Below are 22,424 nucleotides of genomic sequence, written 5' to 3' on the forward strand. Positions count from 1 at the left end.
CAGAGAGCAGGATAACAATATACATGTTGAATTGGCATTGAATTCTGGACAGAAATTTTTTTTGCAAACCATATATGAACCTAATAATTTAAAGACGACGTTTTTCTAGTTGAGCAATAATGATCAAAAATTGAAGAAATACAATACAGGTAATAGATTTTTATAATAAATGCTTTGAGCTCCAGTGTGAACTCCAGGCAGATTTGGGGCGGATGGGCATTAGGGTGAGTCAGAAAATCATCTGCTGTACCATTCAAGAAGGCCCGGGTATTTTAAATCCAGGATTTCATTAAAATTTCATGGGTGGGTGTCCCACCTGACCGCCCAACTCTGCGGATCCCACCCACTTGCAGGACGCAACCTCAGGCAGGTCACCTAGAGGCCTACTAAAAGCATGAATGTAGCTTTTTAAGGGAGGCTGTATTCTCATATGCAAGATTTCACTTTGGAATGGTGGAGGAAGGAAGTGACTCTGTGTAAGTCGCAGACAAACCACCAGTATTTCCGAAGCCAGCCTGCAGGTTCTGCCGGAAGAGGTCAGGGAGAGGAGGGAAGTCGTCTTCCCAGCCAATGAAGCGAGGATCCAATTGCACCAGGAGTGGAGAGAGATTTCTGAGATCATCAGCTCCAGAAGCCTTGTTCTCAGGAGCTGGATGCAGTGAAGGTGACATTTCAATAATTTGACAGGAGTAGCAAGGTTTTGTGCAGCTCTTCATTTCTCCATCTCACTTCACAACCTATGGCAACAGTGTTTTCACACCACCCCCTCTTCACCACTCTCATCAGCTTCCTCCCCTTCATCACATCCAGACTACCCCTGCAGCAGCTGAAGTGCTGAGGTCCACCATCGGGCCCCCAGAGGCAGCAGCTCCCAGGAGTCACTGACCATGAGCATGATGAGCAACAGAAGCCTTCCATCAGCTCTGCTGAAAGCCACTAGAGGAGATTCTCATATGAATAGCAGTTAGTAAACCTTTAATGAAAAATGGATTGATTACTTGGGTGTTAAAAATATTCACCATAGTATTGTGTTTAGAATTATTGTAATTATTTTTGTTACTGTTGACACTTGTGCCTATAACTAATATGGAGATTGGATGAATGGTTTCAGTGCTCTTTAATGCAGTATGAAGGAAGTAGTGAAGGTGTAACAAGAACCATTAAATCCAAGCATTTTTCTTTTGGTCACTTTTCAGTTGAGGAGATTGAGTGAGTCGCTGAAAGCTTTCCTTTACCATCTGCTCTCTGGAGCCACTCACTACAAAACATTGCGTTGTGTTCTCCTCTCATGCTCATCCCATTCGTCCCTGATTGAAAATACCTCCTCTTGTGGTGTATGCAGAATGCAGCAAACTGCAATGATACAATCCATTTTGCCTGGGTCTTTTGTGAGCCCTCAGAGTGATCAAAGCATCTGAAACTTTGCTTCAAGACATTAGTAGTCTGCACCATGCTATGCCTGGTGGCCCCATTGTTCTGATTATACCTCTGTTATTCAGACATACATACAGGCAGACAAAATAGGAGCTGAAGTCGGCCATTCGGCTGCTCGAGCCAGCTCCGCCATTCAATAAGTTCATGGCTTATCTGTTTGTGTTTTGAATTCCATATTCCCATCTACCCCTGATAACTTTTGATTCACTTGCCTAACAAGAATCTACCTCTGCCTTAAATATATTCAATGACACTGCCTCCACAATCTTCAGAGGCAGAGAGTTCCAAAGTCGCACAACCCTCTGAGAGAAAAAAATTCTCCTCATCTCTGTCCTAAAAGGGTAACCCCTAATATTAAAACAGTGCCCCTTAGTTCTGGACTCACCCACCAGAGGAAACATCCTTTCTACATCCACCTTGTCAATACTGTTCAGGATCTTTTATACTTCAATAAAGTCACCCTTCACTCTTTTAAACTCCAGTAGAAACAAGTCCAGTCTGTCTCACGTTTCCTCATAAAACAACCTGCTCATTCCAGGTATCAATCTAGTAAACTTCCTCTGAATTGCCTCCAACACATTTACATCCTTCCTTAAATAAGGAGACCAAAACTGTGCACAGTATCCGAGACGTGGTCTCAACAATGCCCTGTAGCACTGAAGCATAACATTCTTACTTTTATGTTCAATTCCTCACATAATGAAGGATAGCAGTCAATTAGCCTTCTTAATTACTTGCTGTACCTGCATACTAACCTTTTGTGACTCATGCACTAGAACACCTAGATCCCTCTGCAACTCGGAATTCCACAGCCATTCTCCGTTTAAGTAATACTCTGCTTTTTAACTCTTTCTGCCAAAGTGAACAACTTCACATTTTCCTACATTATATCCCATCTGCCAGATTTTTGCCCACTCACTCAACCTATATCTGCCTGCAACCTCCTTATGTCCTCTTCACAACGTACTTTCCTAGCTATCTTTGTGCCATCTGCAGGTTTAGCTACCACGCCTTCACTTCCTCTCATGTAAATCATTGATATAAATTGTCAAAATTTGAGGCCCCAGCACAGACCCCTGCCAGACTCCGCTCATCACATCCTGCCAATCAGAAGAAGACCCATTTATGCATACTCTCTATTTCCTGCCAGCCAGCCAATCTTCTATCCATGTTAATACATTCCCCTCTACATCATGAGTTTTTTTTTCGCAATAACCTTTGATATGGCACCTTATTAAATGCTTTCTGGAAATCCAAGATTTGCACTGTAGTGCTGCTTTGGGCTTCATTAGAGTGTTTCAGTTGGAGTTTGGTAAGAGAGGTGCTTTTAAGGGTTAATTTCTATCTAAAGTCTAATCTTTCTTTAATTTAGCAACTAACTATAAGTTGCTCTTTGGGTTGGGAGAAGGTCAGTTTTAGTACAGCTGTAAAAGAGGGGCTATACAGGCTCTGCTTGCAGCTGCTGCTAGTAAATTAGTTAACTGGCTTAAACAGGTTTTCAGAAGCTAGATTCAGACAGCTAAAAGCAAGCCATCTACAGTGCTGCTTTGGGCTGCATTAGAGTGCTGCAGTTGGAGTTTGGTGAGTGAGAGAGATCGCTGAAAAGGGAAGGAGGTGATCCTTTCATTTTCAACCTTACCCCAGTAAGAAGAGTGGCGGCCTTGGTAAGTAGGGCCTGGTGAGTATTTCTTCTGTCCTTAATATTCTCTAAACCACAGGAAATAAAAGTAAAGGAAGTAATTTAAGGGTAATTCATGGCAAGGCAGCTCAGCCAAGTGGAATGCTTCTCCTGTGTAATCTGGGAAGTCAGGGACACTTCCCGTGTCCAGGGCGACCATGTGTGCAGGAAGTATCTCCAGCTGCAGCTACTCGAATTCCGTGCTTTGGAGCTGCGCCTGGCGTCACTGTGGAACATCTGCAAGGATGAGACCTTTGTGGATAGCACGTACAGTGAGGTGGTCACACCACAGGTAAAGAGTGCACAGGCAGAAAGGGAATAGGTGACTGCCAGGCAGAGTAAAAGCGCTAGGCAGGTAGTGCAGGAGTCCCCTGGGCCCATCTCCCTCTCCAACAGATTTTCCATTTTGGATGCTGCTGGCAGAGTTGGTTTTTCAGGGGAATGTAGCAAGAGCCAAGTCCGTGGCACCATGAGTGGCCTAGCTGCACAGAAGTGGGGGAAGAGTGGGAGAGCTATAGTGATAGAAGATTCTATTGTAGGGGAACAGATACATTTTTCTGAGGCCACAGATGTGACACCAGGATGGTATGTTGCCTCCCGGGTGCCAGGGTCAAGGATGTCACTGAGGGGCTACAGGGCATTCTGAAGGGCTAGGGTGAACAGCCAGAGGCTGTGGTCCATATCGGTACCAACAACATAGGTAAAACGAGAAATTAGGTCCTGAAAGCAGAATATAGGGAGCTAGGAAATAAATTAAAAAGCAGGACCTCAAAGGTAGTAATCTCAGGGTCACTCCCAGTGCCATGTTCTAGCAAAATCAGGATTAGGAGAATAGACAGGATGAATGTGTGGCTGGAGAGATGATGTAGGAGGGAGGGATTTAGATTCCTGAGGAATTGGGACCGATTCTGGGGAAGATGGGACCTGTACAAGCTGGACAAGTTGCACCCCAGCAGGACCGGAACCAATATCCTTGCAGGGGTATTCGCTGGTACTGTGGGGGAGGGTTTAAACTAGATTGGCAGAGGGATGGGAACCTGGACGGGGAGACACAAGAGGGGTAACAAAGATAGGAATGAAAGACAGAAAAGTATAAAGCAAAAGTGGAAGGCAGAGAAAACAAGGGTTAGCAGCAAATAGGGCCGTAGTACAAAAAAAATGTGTAAAAATGTTAAAAAGACAAGTCTAAAGGCACAATATCTGAATACATGGAACATTCAAAATAAGGTAGATAAATTAACAGCGCAAATAGGTAAGGTAAACCTTAAATGGGTAAGGTAAGATTGCGATTACAGGGACTTGGCTGCAGAGTGACCAAGGCTGGGAACTGAATATCCAAGGGTAATTGATATTTAGGACGGACAGGCAAAAAGGAAAAGGAGGTGGTGTGGCGTTGTTAGTTAAGGATGAAATCAGTGCGATTGTGAGAGAGGCTATTGGCTCAGAAAATCTGGATGTACAATCAGTCTGGGTGGAGCTAAGAAACAACAAGGGATGGAAAACATTAGTGGGAGTTGTCTATAGGCCTCCAAACAGTAGAGAGAAGGTAGGGGATGGCATTAAACAGGAAATTGGAGATGCATGTAACGAGGGTGTTATAGTGATCATGGGTGACTTTAATCTACATATAGACTGGGCAAACCAAATTAACAATAACATTGTGGTGGATGAATTTCTGGAGTGTGTATAAGATGGTTTTAGACCAGTACATTGAGGAAGCAACTCGGGAACAGGCTATCCTAGATTTGGTATTGTGTAATGAGAAGGGTCTAATTAATAATCTTGTTGTGCAGGGCCCTTTAGGGAACAGTGACCATAACGTGATAGAATTCTTCATTAGGGTGGAAAGTGAAGTAGTCCGATCTGAAACTAGAGTCCTAAATCTTAACAAAGGAAACAATGATGGTATGAGGCATAGGTTGGCTAAGGGAGATTAAGGAACTTCATTAAAAGACTTGACAGTGGATAGGCAATGGGGCTAATATTTAAGGAACGAATGCATGCATTGCAACAGTTATACATTCCTTTCTGGCACACAGACACAACAGGAAAATCGGTCCAACCATAGCTAACAAAAGAAATTAAGGATAGTATTAGATCCAAAGAGGAGTCATATAAAGTTGTTAGAAAAAGCAGCAAGCCTGAGGATTGGGGGCAGTTTAGAATTCAGCAAAGGAGTACCATGCTGCCCTAAAAAAAACTATCTTGAAAGCATTCTATGAACTCCTCATCTTGGCTACTGCTGCCAGTCTGATTTTTCCAGTTTGTTTGTAGATTAAAATCATCCATGATTATTGCTGTCCCTTTATCACAAGCACCTAATGGGCAGAATTTTACACTGATCAGGTGGTCGCACGTTTGACCTGATCCAGCGTGAAATCACACGAAATGACGTCGTGCGAATGTCCCGATGTCACCCTGCGCTCGCGCAATATTTCGGTTGGTGGGCCCGCGCAAAAGTTGGAAGCGTGCCTGCTGACAATTAAGAGGCCAATTAAGGTCATTAGTGGTGCAATTGTGTGTAATTTTACTTTGCCTGTCAAACCTTATGGTTGGCGGACGGGCAAATCGGCCAGGCGGCCTTTATATTTTTCATGAAACCTCATCCCAGGGCAGAATGAGGTTTCCATGATGAAATAAAATTAAAATTAAAATCAGTGGACAGCATTTTTATCATGTATATTTTCAGGTGTCTGATTGGGATGGTTGGACATTTTTTTCTGCCTTTCAAAACTTTATTTGAAGATTTTTGGGTCTGCAGCTCCCTGAGGCAGCTCTCTGCTTTCATGGAGCTTTCTGTCAGCGCTCGCCCACGTTGTCGTCATCGCCTGCCCTCCTTACACCCGCACCCCAGCAGCGCTGAGCTTTTCAGCACACGTTTCATGCTGGGTGGCCGTTAATTAGCCAGCTAGCATGAAATTGTGGTCGGAGGCCAATCGCGGTCGGCGATCTGTTCCCCAGCCGATCCCAGGCCCGCCGATCGCGCCTGCCCGCCGACCTAAAAATTCAGGCCAATATTTCTTCTGAAGAAGAGTCATATGGAGCCGAAACATTAACTCTGTTTTTTTCTCCACAGATGTTGTTCGACCTGCTGAGTTTTTCCAGCATTTTCTGTTTTTGTTTCTTCTTGTATACTTTGCCCTACATTGTGGTTGCTGTTAGGAGGCCTGCAGAGCATTCCCTTTAGTGAGTTCTTTCCCCTACTATTCCTCATCTCCACCCAAACTGATTCTACATCCTGATCTCCTGAATCAGGGTCATCTCAAACTATTGCACCAATGCTATCCTTGATCAACAGTGCTACCCCTCCACCTTTACCTAGCTTCCTATTCTTCTTGAATCTCATATACCCCTCAATATTCAGGACCCAATCCTTGTCATCCTGCAGCCACGTCAATTTGCGCCATCAATTCATTTACTTTGTTATGAATGCAATGTGCATTCCGATGCAGAGCCTTTAGTCATTTGTAACACCTAGTCATTACTATTGGTATATTCTTAGGTTTTATCTCTCTGTTCCTTCCTGCTATTCTGTAATTCTCATTTCCCATATTATTATTATGGTCTCCTGCTTTGAATCTACCACTTGAATTGTCACATCTACCCAAGCTTGATCCCGCATCACCCAAATTTATTTTAAAATCCTTTCTACTTCCAATTGGAAGTCTTGCAATTCACAAGAACACATGTCCCAGCACAGTTCAGGTGTAGACCATCCCAACGGTACAGCCCCCACTTTCCCCAGTACTGGTGCCAGTGCCCTATGAACTGGCACCCACTTCTCCCACACCAATCTTTGAGCCATGCATTCATCTCTCTAATCTTAATTGCCCTATGCCAATTTGCACGTGGTTTAGGTAATATTCCAGAGATTATTACTTTTGAGGTTCTGCTTCTTAATTTGGTACCTAGCTTCTCATATTGACTATGCAGAAGCTCCTTCCTTGTCCTGCCTATGTTGTTGGCACCTACATGGACCATGACGACTGGATCCTCCCCCTCCCACTGCAAGTTCTTCTCCAGCCCTGAGCAGATGTCCCAAACTCTGGCCTGGGGAGGCAACACAGCCTCGCGGACTCTTGCTCTTTGCTGCTACCACTACATTCCTGTTTGCTCCCCCAGCTTGAACGGCTTCCTGTACCGTGGTGCATTGGCCAGCCTGGTCATCCACCTTGCAGGCCTCCCTTTTGTTCGCACAGGTTGTGAACATCTCAAATCTGTTTGACAATTGCAAAGTCTGAGGCTGCTCCACTGCTGTCTGCTCGGTCCCTTTACCTACCTCACTGATGGTCACATCCTCCTGTCCCTCACTGCTGAACAAAACAGATTCTAAGAGGCGTGGCTGTCTTCTGGATCAAAATGTCCAAGCATTTCTCCACCTCCCTTATGTTGCACATGTCTGCAGTTCGGCTTCCAGATCAATAACTCTGATCCGGAATTCCTCTAGCTTCTTGGACTTATGCAGACGTGTTTGTCATGGATCACCTTGGTGTCCAAAAGCTGCTAAATTCCACAGCTGCAAAATAACATCTGTCCTTCCATTGTTACTTCTGCTATTTAGTTAACTTAGTTTAATTACTCACTTAATTAACTTAGAATAATTCCTATCTATACCACACCTCTTTTCCCCTTGCACTGAACTCCCATGTGACCTAATTCGCTACTCACTCCGTCTCACTCTGGTGTAGTCACCTTTCTCTTCGCCTGCCCCTTACAGACCGTGCAATTTGAAAAGCCTGTCTCTTTTATAGAACCTGATGAGTCACTAGCTAGTTTAGCTTCCTGCTACAGTAATTAACCTGACTTGAAAAAATTGCTTCCAGACGATTGACAGATAACTGCCACTCCATGTAGTTCTCTGCTTATCAAGCTAACCTAATTTACTTGTAGCTTAGTACTATATCGGAGCTTGATTCTTAATCTATAGTTAAAACCCAAAAAGGGCTTGCCAGAACTTACCATGTGAACCTAGCTCACAGCTCACTCAGTCTCCGTCTCAGTCTGGCATAGTTGTCTGTATCCTCGCATGCCCCTCACTGAACAGGGTGGCAGGGTGGGAGCCCCTCTTATTGACAAAAGTTGATGGTTTGATTTCTGGTGCTGAGGTACATGAGTGCAGTCTATTATGCCCTAAAATCGAGGGAAGCCAACCACTGCTGCAAATCCCAGGACTCATGGCCTATGGAGCTTATGTACTAACAGGACCCCAGCTGCTATGAGTGCTCAATCAGAGTAAGGGGGCAGAAAATACGAAAAGGGAAAATTGCAAACACAAATCTTTCTTGGAAGTTCACTATTCACAGTAGAACACAGATCCTGATGATCTGAGTGCCTGCACCTGAGTACCCCTTCCAGTCACGTCAGTCAGTTCCAAAAGTGAAGCCCAGTCAGACTGGGCTTCTGACCACGTTAGGCTCCCAATGATGTCATAGCACTGCAACTTGAATTTATTAATGAGACATCTGCTTGTTTCTGACAGGTGTTTTTGCCACCTCTGGAGTTAAAATGGCACTCAGCAGGTTTCTGATGGGAATAGCGCCGCAAGCCGATTTTCTCAATTTTAACCAGTTGGCCACCCAGATCCCACTCAGCACTTCTAATTAAAATCAGGATCATGTGTGTCACATTACTATCAATGAAGATGAAATGCATGAACTTAACCTTTTCCCTAAACATGCGCCCTGTTGCTTGGTGTGCTTCGAATAGCTGTATTGCAATTGTAGTACTCTGTTCATCCTGCACAGATGTAAGCACCTGTTTGTGTGTAAAAGCTCATTCATAATGAACCATACAGTCACATACAAATAGTTTCCGCTATACTCCATGCAGAATGAATTCACTAATTGCTGTATGAAAATAGCATCTGGTCAACCATCTGCAAAAAAGGTGCATGTGTGAGCCATCTCTAAAAATAGCTCATTTCCTGCCCAGAAGGAAATTGTGTGCTTTTTCATGAACATACATTTTTTTTTACTGGAACAGTCCCTCAGAATGTCCACTTAACTGCCTGGGAGAGGACCTCTGGCCAGCTATGAAAGCATTGAAACCCAGTGTAAAGTTCTATCTATCTAATCTCCCACAACGTTGAAGCAAGATTGGAGCCCAAGGTTTATTTAGCAACAGTCTGAGCATTCACACCATTTATTTCATTCAGTTACAGGCAAGCAGTGGAGTGTTGAAATTTTGGACATGCCCATCCTGCAGCCCATCATGAGTGTAAATAATTGTACAAGCATCATGGAGCTACATTGCATTGGGTGTATTTTGGCTGAAGCCTTGTTAAGATGTTGGTGACATTAAGCTGCAACTCTGCCCTATTGCCGAATGAGCGTACATGTTTCATACTTAAGGAGCTGCAATGTAGTCTGACTGGAGGAAAATGGCATTTATAATTCATCTACCTGGTATAAGATCATAAGAGGGACAGGGGAGCACATCTGTAACTAGTCATTTCTACTTTCCTCTTGGCCTCATTAATCATGAGGAAAAATCTCCAGCATTTGTATTTTTGAACCCCAACAAGTGTTCAGCAATTTTTGATGTCTGTAAAGGAAAGAGCAGAATATGCTTTATTAAAAAATTGCTGCATCTGCCATTTCAATGTGAAAGAAGTAACTGACAGATTCCATAGATTTTTTTTTTAATTCCTGGATCTGCTGCTGCTTGTTAATATGTCATTTTTCTAGGAAAATGATTGGTGCTCATAATTCTCTCCACGTCAAAAAAGGTATTTCGGACACCTAAAATGAAGTTGCACAAGAGCCGCTTGTCACAATGATTATTCCACTGGCCAGGAGAAACTTGCACAGTATTGTGATGTTTCTTCACCTGATGAAGGGTATGCTACCCTCCTGTAAAGACATGTACCCTTTCTTCTACATTTTTTCTCCTCACACACACCTGCATCTGAAATATGGGCCTCTTGCTCTCAAACTTCTACAAAGCTGTTGTTAACCAGCTGCCAAGAGGCACAGAAGAATAACCTGGGGGGATTTCTGTTTTATTTTCATTTGTGTCCCCTGCTGCAAAAAGAAGTATAAACCTCAACTTACTGTTTTCTTAGAACAATGTGGTTGAAGTTGGAAAAGTTACATCCAAATACTTAGTCGTCTGAAATGTTAGTACATGCATGCCTGGTGCTACTGTGCCTGACCATACCTAAAAGAAAAAAAAATAACACGCAGGCATTGTGTGAGCAGAGCAGTCTGAAACTTATGAAAATGTGTAACAGTGCTCTAAAATATCTAGAGCAAACACAGACAAATTTAAGATTCAATACAATAAATTAAATTATTCACATCCGACGATTATACAAGTATGCAAATATCTAGCACAGATAACAGAACACAAATAAAGAGAAAAATCCTATTGTTTTATCTTTTATTTGTCAAGCAAGTAGCTTGCAGCTTTGTACCACTTGCCCAGGTTTGATTAATTACAGGTCCAAGTAAAGGACTTTGATTTTTATAAGGAAAGATGTATAAATCCCATCAGTCCAGTGTTGTTTTTGTTGATTTATTAAAATGCATCCTATGTTCTGCAGCTACGGTTTGTATATAATTTGAAAGTGTAACAACGGGTGGATTTTAATGGGCGTGAATAGCACAAAAGATTTCAAAAAGAAAGTTATTTTCACAACAACAATATGCATTTATATAGTGTACATAATGTAGAAATATCTTCCAAGGTATTTGACAGGCGCATATTCAGTCAAAAATGCATTCTTAGCCAAACAACGAGATATTAGGAGCGACAACCGAAATGCTTGGTCAAAGAGGTGTATTTTAAAGGAGGTTCCTAAAGCAGGAGTGAGAGATAAATATACAGTGTAGATCAGAGAGGTAATTCCAAATTCTGCGACTGAGACAGCTGAAGGAACAGCTGGTAATAGTGGGGCATTGGTTTGAGGGAGTGCACAAAGCTGGAGTCAGAGGAACACTGAGATTGAGGGGAGGAGGGTTACAGGGCAGGAGTAGTCTAAGAAATCGGGATGGACAAGACAGTGAAGAGATATGAATTTTAGATTGTAGGCATTGGAGAACCAGAGAAAGTGTGGCACAGCAAGAACAGAAGTGATGGACGAGGAGGATTTGGTTCAGGATAAAAAGACGATACTGGAGTTTTAGGTGAACTGAAGTTGAGAGAGCATAGAGGATGGGATGCCAGCAAACAGAGCATTGGAATACTTCAGTCTGTAGATGACAAAGGCATGGTAAGAGTTTCAAAAGCCAATGGGCTGAGGTAGGGGCCTGCATAGGCTTTGTTAGAAATGGAAGCAGATGATCTTAATGTTGAGAAGAATATGGAGTCAGAAGCTACTCTGGGTTGAATTGGATATCAGGACTGAAAACATGCTGATTCAACCTGAGACAATGGCCAGATAGAGGGATTGAGTTGTAACATGGGTACAGAATTTGTGGCAGAGGCCAAACTCAATGGCTTTGGGATTCCTAATATTTCTTATTCTTCTTGAGTTTTCTGCCTGGAGGCAGATCCTTGGCAATTATTCACCAAACCACAGCTTTTTACCATGGGTAGAGGAATGAGGTAGGCCCCAAATCTACCTCAGCTGGGACAGGGATCGAACCCCGTGTTGTTGGTGTTAGTCTGATTCACACACTAGCCGTCTAGCCAACTGAGTTAACCAGCTCCCCCATTCCTAATCTTTAATGGGGGAAAATTATGGCTTATGCAAGACTTTATATTGGACCAGCACTCCAACCTTGCAAAAGCAAGGGAAAGATTAAAATGGACAGGTTGAGCCAGATGTTTTCGATGGAAGCTGCCTCCATGTGCTTGCACACGAACAGGAGAGAGAGCACATCCTGAGTGGGGCACAGCCAGAGTGGGTATTGGCAATTTGGTGCAAAGCGGGAATTCGGTGCATAGGGGATGAGGTGCTCTTTGCATTTTTTCCTTGCTATCCAACTTCTTAAATCTTCAGAATGTGCTGCAGCAGTAGAGGCTACAAGGGAAAGGAATCACTGGTAAGTAGTGGGTAAAGTATTTACTACTTTAATCGCTTATAGTTTAAGGTCTTTTTGTGGTTTACAGTTTGTATATTCTACAGTAATAAGGATTAGGAAAGAAGGGCCCTAGGGTAATTGACTTAAAAGGTTTAATTTAAAGGGTTAAGTCGTGGCAGGAGCACTCAAAGCTGTGGTATGTGCCTCATGCTCCATGTGGGAAGCCAGGGACATTTCCAGTGCCCGGGACCAGCATGTGTGCAGAAAGGGTGTCCAGCTGCAGCTCCTGGAAGCTCGGGTTTCAGAGCTGGAATGGCGGCTAGGAATACTGGAGCATCTGCGAGTCTGAGAGCATCGTGGATAGCAGGTTTAGAGAGGTGGTCACACCGAAGATGAAGGGACTTGAGGAAGGAAGGGAATGGGTGACCACAAGGCAGTCCAAGAGAAATAGGCAGGTAGTTCAGGAGTCCCTTGGGGTCCTGCTCGCAAATCGGAATTCCATTTTGGAGGCTGAGGAGGGTACTGGTTCCTCCGGGGAGTGCAGACAGAGCCAAGCTTCTGGCACCACAAGCAGCCTGTCTGTACAGGAGGGGAGGAAGAGCAATAGTAATAGGGGATTCTATAGTCAGGGGAACAGATAGGCGCTACTGTGGCCGTCAACGTGGCTCCAGGATGATACGTTGCCTCCCTGGTGCCAGGGTCCGGGATGTCACTGAACGGCTGCAGGGCATCCTGAAGGGGAGGGTGATAAGGCAGAGGTCATGGTACGTGTTGGTACCAATGACATACGTAGAAAGAGGGATGAAGTCTTGCATCAAGAATTCATGGAGTTAGGCAGTAGACTAAAAAGCAAGACCTCTCGGGTTGTAATCTCTGGATTACTCTCAGTGCCATGTGCTAGCGAGCTAGAAATAGGAGAACAGCACAGATGAATACATGGCTTAAGAATTGGCGCAGGAGGGAAGGTTTTAGATTCCTGGATCACTGGGACCGTTTCTGGAGAAGGCGGGACCTGTGCAAGCGGGACGGTCTACATCTGAACCAGAGCGGGACTAACATCCTTGCGGGTGGGTTTGCTAGTGCTGTTGAGAGGAGTTTAAACTAATTCAGCAGGGGGAGGGGACACAGAATGTTAGCAGAATAGGGACACATCATAATACAGTAAAACAATCAAGTCAGAGGGAGTACAGCTGCATTAAGCTTCAAGGGAATAAGGCAAGTCAGGATGGCCTCTACTTTAATGCCAGGAGTATTACAGGTAAAACAGATGAGTTAAGGGTGAGGATTGACACATGGAATTGTGATATAGTAGCCATCACTGAGACGTGGTTGAGGAAAGGGCAGGATTGGCAGCTCAACATTCCGGGATATAGAATCTTCAGGCGAGACAGGGGAGGGGGTAAAAGAAGAGGAGGCTTTGCATTATTAGTTAAGGAGTCAGTTGCTGCAGTAAGGAGAGATGATATCTTGGAGGGGGCATCGAATGAAGCTTTGTGGGTAGAGCTTAGGAATAAAAAAAAGGGGCAGCCACATTGTTAGGTTTATTATAGACCCCCAGATAGTCAGCAGGAAATTGAGGAGCAAATATGTGCACAATTTGTGGAGGTGTGTAAAAACAATAACAATAGGGTAATTATATTAGGTGATTTCAACTTTCCCAACATTAATTGGCATAGACATAGTGTTAAGGGCTTGGATGGAGTGGATTTCTTGAAATGTGTACAGGAGAACTTTCTAGGTCAATTTGTAGAGGGTCCAACAAGGGATGGCGCAGCATTGGACCTAATTCTGGGGAATGAAGCCAGACAGGTGGCTGAGGTGGTGGTGGGCGAGCATTTTAGCGATAGCGACCACAACATGGTACAGTTTAAGTTTGTGATGGACAAAGAAATCGACAAGTTGCAAAAAAATGTTTTGGATTGGGGGAGAGTGGATTTTAGTAAAATAAGGCAGGATCTGGCCAAGGTAGACTGGTAACAGTTACTTGTGGGGAAATCTACAGAGGAACAGTGGGGGGTGTTCAAAAAGGAAATGGGGAGGGTACAGGCTCAACATGTTCCCTCTAGGGTGATAGGAAGGAGTAACAAGCCCAGAGAACAGGATGATCAGAGATATTCAGGATGCGATGAGAAAGAAAAGAGAGGCTTTTAGCAAGTACAAGGGAAGCAAATCAGCAGAGGCATTAGTGGAGTACAGAAAGTGCAGGGTGGAGCTTAAGAAAGCAATTAGGAGAGGAAAGAGGGGATATGAGAAAGCTCTGGCTGGTAAAAGTAGGGAAAATCTCAAGATATTCTATAAGTTTATCAATGGGAAGAGGATAACCAGGGAAAGAGTAGGGCCCATTAGGGACCAAGGGGGCAATCTATGGGTGGAGCCAGAGGATATCGCTAGAGTGTTGAACGAATACTTCACATCCATCTTCACCCAAGAGAACGAGGATGAAGGTATCGAACTTGGGGAGAGAGACTGCAAATTGATATAGGGAGAGACAAGGTATTGGAGGTGTTGGCAGGCTTAAAAGTGGGCAAATCTCCAGGTCCAGATGATTTGTGTCCCAGACTGCTGAGGGAGGCAAGGGAGGAGATCGCAGGGGCTCTGACCCAAATTTTTAATTCCTCTCTGGCCACGGGGGAGGTGCCAAAGGACTGGAGAACAGCTAATGTGGTTCCGCTGTTTAAGAAGGGTTGTAGAGATAAGCTAGGGAACTACAGGCCAGTGAGACTCACACAGTGGTAGGGAAACTATTGGAGAAAGTTCTGAAGGAGAGTAATTATCTCCACTTGGAGAGGCAAGGTTTAATCAGGGATAGTCAGCATGGCTTTGTCAGAGGGAGGTCATGCCTAACAAATTTGATAGAATTTTTTGAGGAGGTGACTAGGTGTGTAGATGAGGGTAGTGTAGTTGATGTAATTTATATGGATTTCAGCAAAGCCTTTGACAAGGTCCCACATGGGAGACTTATAAAGAATGCAAATGCACATGGGATACAGGGTAATTTGATAAGGTGAATTCAAAATTGGCTTAGTTGTAGGAGACAGAGGGTGAGGACAGAAGGATGCTTTAGTGACTGGAAGCCAGTGTCCAGTGGCTTACCACAGGGATCTGTGCTCGGTTCCCTATTATTTGTCATTTATATAAACGACATAGATGACTACGTGGGGGGTAGGATTAGTAAGTTTGTGGGTGACACAAAGATTGGCCGGGTGGTTAACAGTGAGGTTGAGTGTCTTGGGCTACAGGAGGATATAGACGGGATGGTCAAATGGGCAGATAAGTGGTAGATGGAATTTAACCCAGAAAAGTGTGAGGTGATACACTTTGGAAGGAGTAATTTGACAGGGAAGTATTCAATGAATGGCATGACACTGGGAAGTTCTGAGGAACAAAGGGACCTTGGCGTGTGTGTCCATAGATCTCTGAAGGCAGAGGGGCATGTTAGTGGGGTGGTGAAAAAGGCATATGGGACACTTGCCTTTATTAATCGAGGCATAGATTACAAAAGTAGGGAAGTCATGTTGGAGTTGTATAGAACCTTGGTGAGGCCACAGCTGGAGTACCATGTGCAGTCCTGGTCACCACATTATAGGAAGGATGTGATTGCACTGGAGGGGGTGCAGAGGAGATTCACCAGGATGTTGCCTGGGATGAAACATTTAAGTTATGAAGAGAGGTTGGATAGATTTGGGTTGTTTTCATTGGAGCAGAGAAGACTGAGGGGCGACCTGATCGAGGTGTACAAGATTATGAGTGGCATGGACAGGGTGAATAGGGAGCAGCTGTCCCCCTTGGTTGAAGGGTCGGTCACAAGGGGGCATATGTTCAAGGTGAGGGGCAGGAGGTTTAGGGGGGATGTGAGGAAAAACCTTTTTACCCAGAGGGTGGTGATGGTCTGGAATGCACTACCTGGGAGGGTGATGGAGGCGGGTTGCCTCACATCCTTTAAAAAGTACCTGGATGAGCACTTGGCACGTCATAACATTCAAGGCTATGGGCCAAGTGCTGGTAAATGGGATTAGGTAGGTAGGTCAGGTGTTTCTCACGTGTTGGTGCAGACTCGATAGGCCGAAGGGCCTCTTCTGCACTGTGATTCTGTGATGTCCTCAGATGATGCTGTCAAAGGGTTAGCATATAGAGCAGCAAGAAGAAGGAGCCAAGGATGGATCCTTAGGAACTCCCAATGTAATGGTGCAGAGGTCCATAACAGCAATATACAACGTATGACCACCTGCTTTTCATCAGAATATGATTTGTTCAGTCAATCCTCAGTAGAAAATTTGCTAATCTCAAGCATTGAATTCAGTGAAGTTAGTATCAGGTTTTGAGATTCTTTTTCTACTGAATGGCAGACATTGTTGTGCACATCTATGCGGGTTAAAATTAATTTGTTGATCAATCTATTGTGGCAAAATAGATTTTTCCTTGATTGCCTGTGTTGAACTTTTACCTTATAATGGGGGGAGTTTTAATGCCCCCAAAATGGGTGCGTTGTATCAAGTTTGAAATAAAAATGCAAAAAATCTTAAACACATACCCATTCCACCACAAACCGAGGCGTTTCCAGTTTTGAGAGAGGCAGGGCAGGGGCGGGTGATCAACTTACTAACGCTAATGTAAACATTTTAGAGTCGTTTGGCAATACAGGATGTGAGTATTGCTGAAAAAAGAGACATGCCTAAGGTTTTCAGCTTGCACTCACCAGGATACTTCGCAAGGCTACCAATATAAGGGGGGAAAGAACAATTTGTACTCTATGTGAAGTGTGCTGATTGATTGGCAAATGGTGTTGCCATGGAGAATGCACCAGTGATGGTGACTGACAGTTAACTGCCAAGCATTGTCTGAAATTTAAACTGGACAGCTTGACCCTGATTGATCAAGGCATTGCCCTGGGGATGCCCTCATCCCATGAACAAATAAAATAAAATCAGTACGCCTTCCCTAATGAGAGAACTCATAGTGCAGCTTTTGATGTGTCCCGGTAGTTGGTGTACAGAGAAGGCTTCTCTGTTACTATCCCTGAGAAATGCCATTGTTTATTTAGATATTGGGCAGAAAAAGCTAAACTTCAGATGGTAAGCATCATGAGATTTTCTCATGAGAATGACCAGTGACACTGAGATTATTTAGCATAGAGCCTTAAAAATTGTGACACCTTGGGCTAAGTTTTTAGGTCCCGATGGGGTCGGGCTCAGAGTTGGGTGGGTGGGTGTGGAATTTCATGTTCCTGGTCAACAGCCTGGTTCCCTGATTCCATCCCGCCCCCTGGGCCATTTTTCCAGAGGCAGGATTGGTGGGGGGGAGTGGTGGTGGTGCACAGCCGGGCTACCTGCCCACAAGCAGCAGGTAGCCAATTCAGTTTGTTAAAGGCTGATTAAGGCCTATTGTCGGAAGCTAACTGGAAATCCCCCATCCACAATAGTGACCCACTGCTGAGGTCATTTTCTAAGTTAAAGTTAAAACAAGTTGGAAAGATGGCCCGTCTACCTTGGAGCACCTTCTCTCTCTGAAAAGGCTACCTGCTGCTTCTTCAGTGCTGGAGGGTCTCCTTAATTGAACAGCAAGTCCACCCTCTAGCCATTAATTGGCCAATTTGAAGAAAATCACAGCCCACTGTTATTCTCAGAAGGCTGGATTTAATGGAGGCGATGGCGCCACTTCTTTCAGGGAAGGCCCAGTATATTAAATGCCACTGACGCTTTTGACAGGTCAGCAGCAGGCCTTACCCAGGATCAAGGACACCAGGGGCGGAAGTCCCGCCTGCTGAGAGTTGCCGGCTAATCAGAGGCTTACAGCTCTACCAAATGGCAGTGCCACCAGGCAAGTGGTGACTGCTTCCTGTATGACACCCACCTGAGGCCCAGGATCATCACTAGATCCCAAGCCAGTTGTGGGTGATGGCAGAAAGTGGGGTGATTGGTTGGCTTTTGCAGAGGAGGGGATGAGGCCACTGGGTGGAGGGGTCAGCAACAAGGGCAGGATTTTGGCTCTCAGTGCCACCCCCCCGCCCCCGTCACTCCAGGATCCAGCAAGCAATCCTGCATGGGTCTGCATGTCGTCCTCCTTGGCTGGCGAGTCACCCAGCCACTATTGGATTAATACCAGTGGCCTTAGGATGAGGCCATTATGTGTGCATTAATCACCTACTTAAGGGCCTCAGTTGGTAGTGAGTGGAGAAGGCCATTCGCGGGTCTTCACACCATGGACTTAATTGGGGTGGAGGGAGGAAGGTGGCAGGATCTCCTACCCACCACCTTCCAACCTGATTAAATTCCCCCACCACAATCAAACTCGCCACAGAGGAGAGCACAAGATTCTGCCCACAGTGTGTGTTCTTCTGATCCTGATTTGACCGTGACAGCAGGATTCTGAAGCTGGCAGGGAAAGTCCTCTCCTTATGTTACCACTGATTTTATATGTATATTATACATTATGTTCCCATGTAAGCAAATACATTGCACATAGTTGTTTTTGTGCTGCATGAATGCACCAAATTGCAAATATTACCAATATTTTTTTCTGTTTCATAGAATTTTGCAAGTGCAATCCATATCTTACTGTGGAAAATATGAGCTAGATTTTGCTCTCTTTTACCGTCCATTTTCAGGGATACTAGGCAAAATAGGAGAGAGACTGGGCTGGAGTGCAGTTCTGCAAATCACTGCCCCTTCCTGAGATTTTCCTCTGGAACTGATGGCAGGCATTGAAATGCTTACCTATATTTGGGCAGATGCATTTAAATGACCTGTTAACCATAATACACCACCCAATAATTGCAGCTTTGTTCCAACAGTCAGCATTGCTAAGGTAGGGTGGTGGTGCTGGCCTGAGTGGGGGTGTGGTGGTGATGATGGTGGGGTTAAAATTATAAATTACCCTAAAATTGATTCCATTGACTTTAAAACAATTATTTACACTTGGTTAGCACATCAAGATTGTTTGCAAATTTGATATCATATTTGACCCTGATATGAGCTTCTGACCACATATCCGTATCATCACTAAGACTGCCTATTCCACCTCTGTTACATCACTCAACTCTGCCCCTTTCTCAGCTGATCCGCTGCTGAAATCCTCATCCGTGCTTTTCTTACCACTAGACGTAACTATTCCAATGCTCTCCTGACCGGCCTCCCACGTTCTATCTTCGGTAAACTTGAGGTCATCCAAAACTCTGCTGCCTATGTCCTTACTCATGTCAACCCCTGTGATTACTGACCTACAGATCTTTCCATGGCCTCACCCCCTCCCTATCTCTGTAATCTCCTCCAACCACATAATCCTCTGAGGTATCTGTGCTCCTCTAATTCTGGCCTTTTGAGTGTCCTCGATTTTAGTTGCTCCACAATTGGTGACCATGCCTTCAACTGACTAAGCCTTGAGCTCTGTAATTTCCTGTATGTACCTCTCCGCCTCTCTAGCTTTCTTTCCTTTGTTCACACGCTAGTTAAAACTTACCTCTTTGACCAAACTTTTGGCCATTTGCCCTAATTTTGCTATAATTTGTGCCTTTGGAAATTTTTCCTATTAAAGATGCTATATAAATAGAATTTGCTGTTGTTCTATATTTATTCTCAGTCTGAAAGGCCTCAGGATATGGGCTTGTCAATCAAAACTACTATTAGAGATTTGTTGATGCACATGGACATGTACATGGCATCACTTTGTTTGAATACCAGGTGCTGCCTTGTTCAGGCCTTATGTACTCATCAATGCTTTGACAAGGCATAGCTTAGCCTGACTTGTAGATCAAAGCAGCCGGTTTATGTTGTGGAGACCGTTATGGTTCCGGCATCATGTTGTTAAAACAGGGCAAGAAAAGGCCGAAGTCGTTCCCATTTCCTTCCATGCAATAAAAGATATTAGAGAAAAAAAGAATTGACCTTTGGAAAGATGCACCAATTGATTAGTTACAGTACAAGGATTATTAGATTTTTAAACCAAACACGTATTTATATTTGCTCAACTCACCCCCAAGGCAACAGAATTCTTTTCCAGAAAGCAGTTAACAGAATCTATTTCACATTATTACAATACTCCACATAACTACAAATTAAATGGAAAGAATTTATATAGAATTTCTTATGAATTAAAAGGGTAGGTCCAAGATCTGACTGAACGTTTAAAGACATGTGCTCTAGCACGGAATTCTGAGACATAGCAGGGTTTTTTTCCTTCACTGTAATGCGGGTGCCCATCAGGAATTGTGCTTGTGCATGGGGTGCATTTTTTGAGACTACACTCACCGTGGGTTCTCACATGCAGTCAGAGTCAATTAGAAAATGTTGTCCATGATATCAATTAATGGAAAATCACCATTAGTGTACCTGCAATTTTCCAATGTGTACTAGCTGCATAAGGCTTGGTAAAATGTACCTTACTAGCAAATGGTCATGGTGAGTATTACGTTACAGGTCTATTCTGTTATGTATACATTACATATGTATCTTCATGTTAATGTTTCTGGCTGTGTGTTTTATCTGATTGTCTCTTTTGTTTTTTTCCCTTGTATTGTCTTCTTTTGTGGATGACATTTTTTGGTTTTACATTTGCTAAGTTTTGGTTGTTTTGCTTTTTCCTTTGTGTAATTTGGTAACTGAGGATTTTGGATTTTGCACCTATGAATAAAATCATGGGGGAACAGTTGTGAATGTGTGCTGGTCGCTGGAACAGCAGTGAAGTCTAAATACCTCCTGTTAAAAATGTGGTGCAGGCAGAAGTGTTCACTTTTTGTTATGTTTGCAGGTATTAACAATGTGGCAGACTCGCAATCCAGCTTCTTTGAGTGCAATGTGAGTGAGTGGAATGCCAATGTAGATCTTTTTTGTTTGAGCCAGCATTGCAGAAGGTGAGTTCAGAACCATGTCTGATACAATAAATTGTCATGAATTACATTTTTGCCATAAGTCTATATGAGTGGTTACATTTCTTTAATGGTAAGATGTTCTATCTATTACTGGGAATCAATAATGCTTTTGAAACACTAAGGCCAAGTTGACAGATGTATTATGTATGTAATATTGCAATGATAATTAAGTATTCACTTAATTATATAGTGCTCACAGTGATACCTGGTGATTGGTGTATTCAAATACATTTCAGTTCTGAGAATTCAGGTTGGTCAGATCCTTCAAATCTAAATTTTCATTACAGTCCACTGCTTTTCATACCTTACCCCTCCAGATAACCATCAGCATCTTTCCACAGTATACAATCATATCAAAAGATAGGAAGAACTGCATGCCAGTTATCAATAACCTATACATTATCAATAATTAACTAATTAACTGAATTCCTCACTCATAAATTCCTTCCCTGTTGTGATAATGAGATTGGTAAAACACCCTGTTTTGTTCTGTTATTGCATGCTTCTTGATTTAATTGTGAATGCACAGAATGTGGTTAATAAGTTTGATGAGTTACAGGCGCAGATTGACGTGTGGAAATATGATTTTGTGACTGTAACAGAGACCTGGTTCAAATAAAGCAACTGGGTGTTAAACTGGATACAAGGTGTTCAGGAAAGATAGGAAGGGAGGAAAAGGGGGAGGAGTGGTTGTACTGATTAAGGAGAACATTGCAGTGCTGGAGAGAGAGGATATCCCAGAAGGGTCGAGAACAAAATCTATTTGGCTAGAGGTGAGGAACAAAAAAGGTGCAATTACATTGCTTCTTGTGGCCTATTGGCCACCAACTAGTGGAAAGGATGTAGAGGAACAAAGTTGCAAGGAAATTAAAAAGAGGTAAGATAATTATAGTGTAGTTAGAATGGGGGAGTTTAATTATCCAAATATAGACCGGGATAGCGTAGTGTAAAGGGCAAAGAGAGGCAAGAGTTCCTAAAGTGTGTTCAGGAAAATTTTCTATGGCAGTATGTTTCGAGTCCAATGAGAAGGGAGGTACTGCTGGACCTGGTTCTTGGGAATGAGGTTGGCCAATTGGATCAAATATCAGTTGGAGAACATTTAGGGAACAGTGATCCTTGTATCATAAGGTTTGGGTTGGCTATGGAAAAGAGCAAAGAACAATCCGGAGTAACAATTATAACCGGGGAAAACCAACTGCAATGGATCTGGGCCAAATAAATTAGAATCAAAGGTTGGCCAGAAAAACGATAGGTGAGCAAGAAGAGAGAGTTCAGGCACAGTCAAGGCATAGTTCCTCAAAAGGGAAAGGCAGGGAAAACAATCCAGAGCTTCCTGGATGTCAAAAGAGATAGAAATTAAGATGAAGAAGAAAAAGATTAGAGACCAAAGAGAGGATTTACACATGGAGGCAGGGGAATAGCTGAGGTATTAACTGGATATTATGCCTCTGCCATTACCAAGGAAAAAGATGCTCTGCAGGCT

General features: G+C 43.6%; 1 protein-coding gene across 6 annotated transcripts in view; it reads left to right on the forward strand.

Moving 5' to 3' along the window:
- znf469 (zinc finger protein 469) overlaps positions 1 to 22,424 on the forward strand; it is a 1,056,360-nt gene that overhangs the window by 665,597 nt on the left and 368,339 nt on the right. Inside the window, exon 1 of one of the 6 annotated variants that reach the window (XM_078544426.1) lies at positions 20,509 to 20,923. The exons of the other annotated variants lie outside the window; for them this stretch is intronic. The gene's annotated coding sequence lies outside the window, so the exon portion shown is untranslated. Of the gene's footprint in view, positions 1 to 20,508; positions 20,924 to 22,424 lie in introns of those variants that run through there. 6 annotated transcript variants of the gene reach the window in all.

This window comes from Cetorhinus maximus, chromosome 6, assembly GCF_964194155.1.
Source record: "Cetorhinus maximus chromosome 6, sCetMax3.hap1.1, whole genome shotgun sequence".
NCBI classification, from domain to species: Eukaryota; Metazoa; Chordata; class Chondrichthyes; order Lamniformes; family Cetorhinidae; genus Cetorhinus; species Cetorhinus maximus.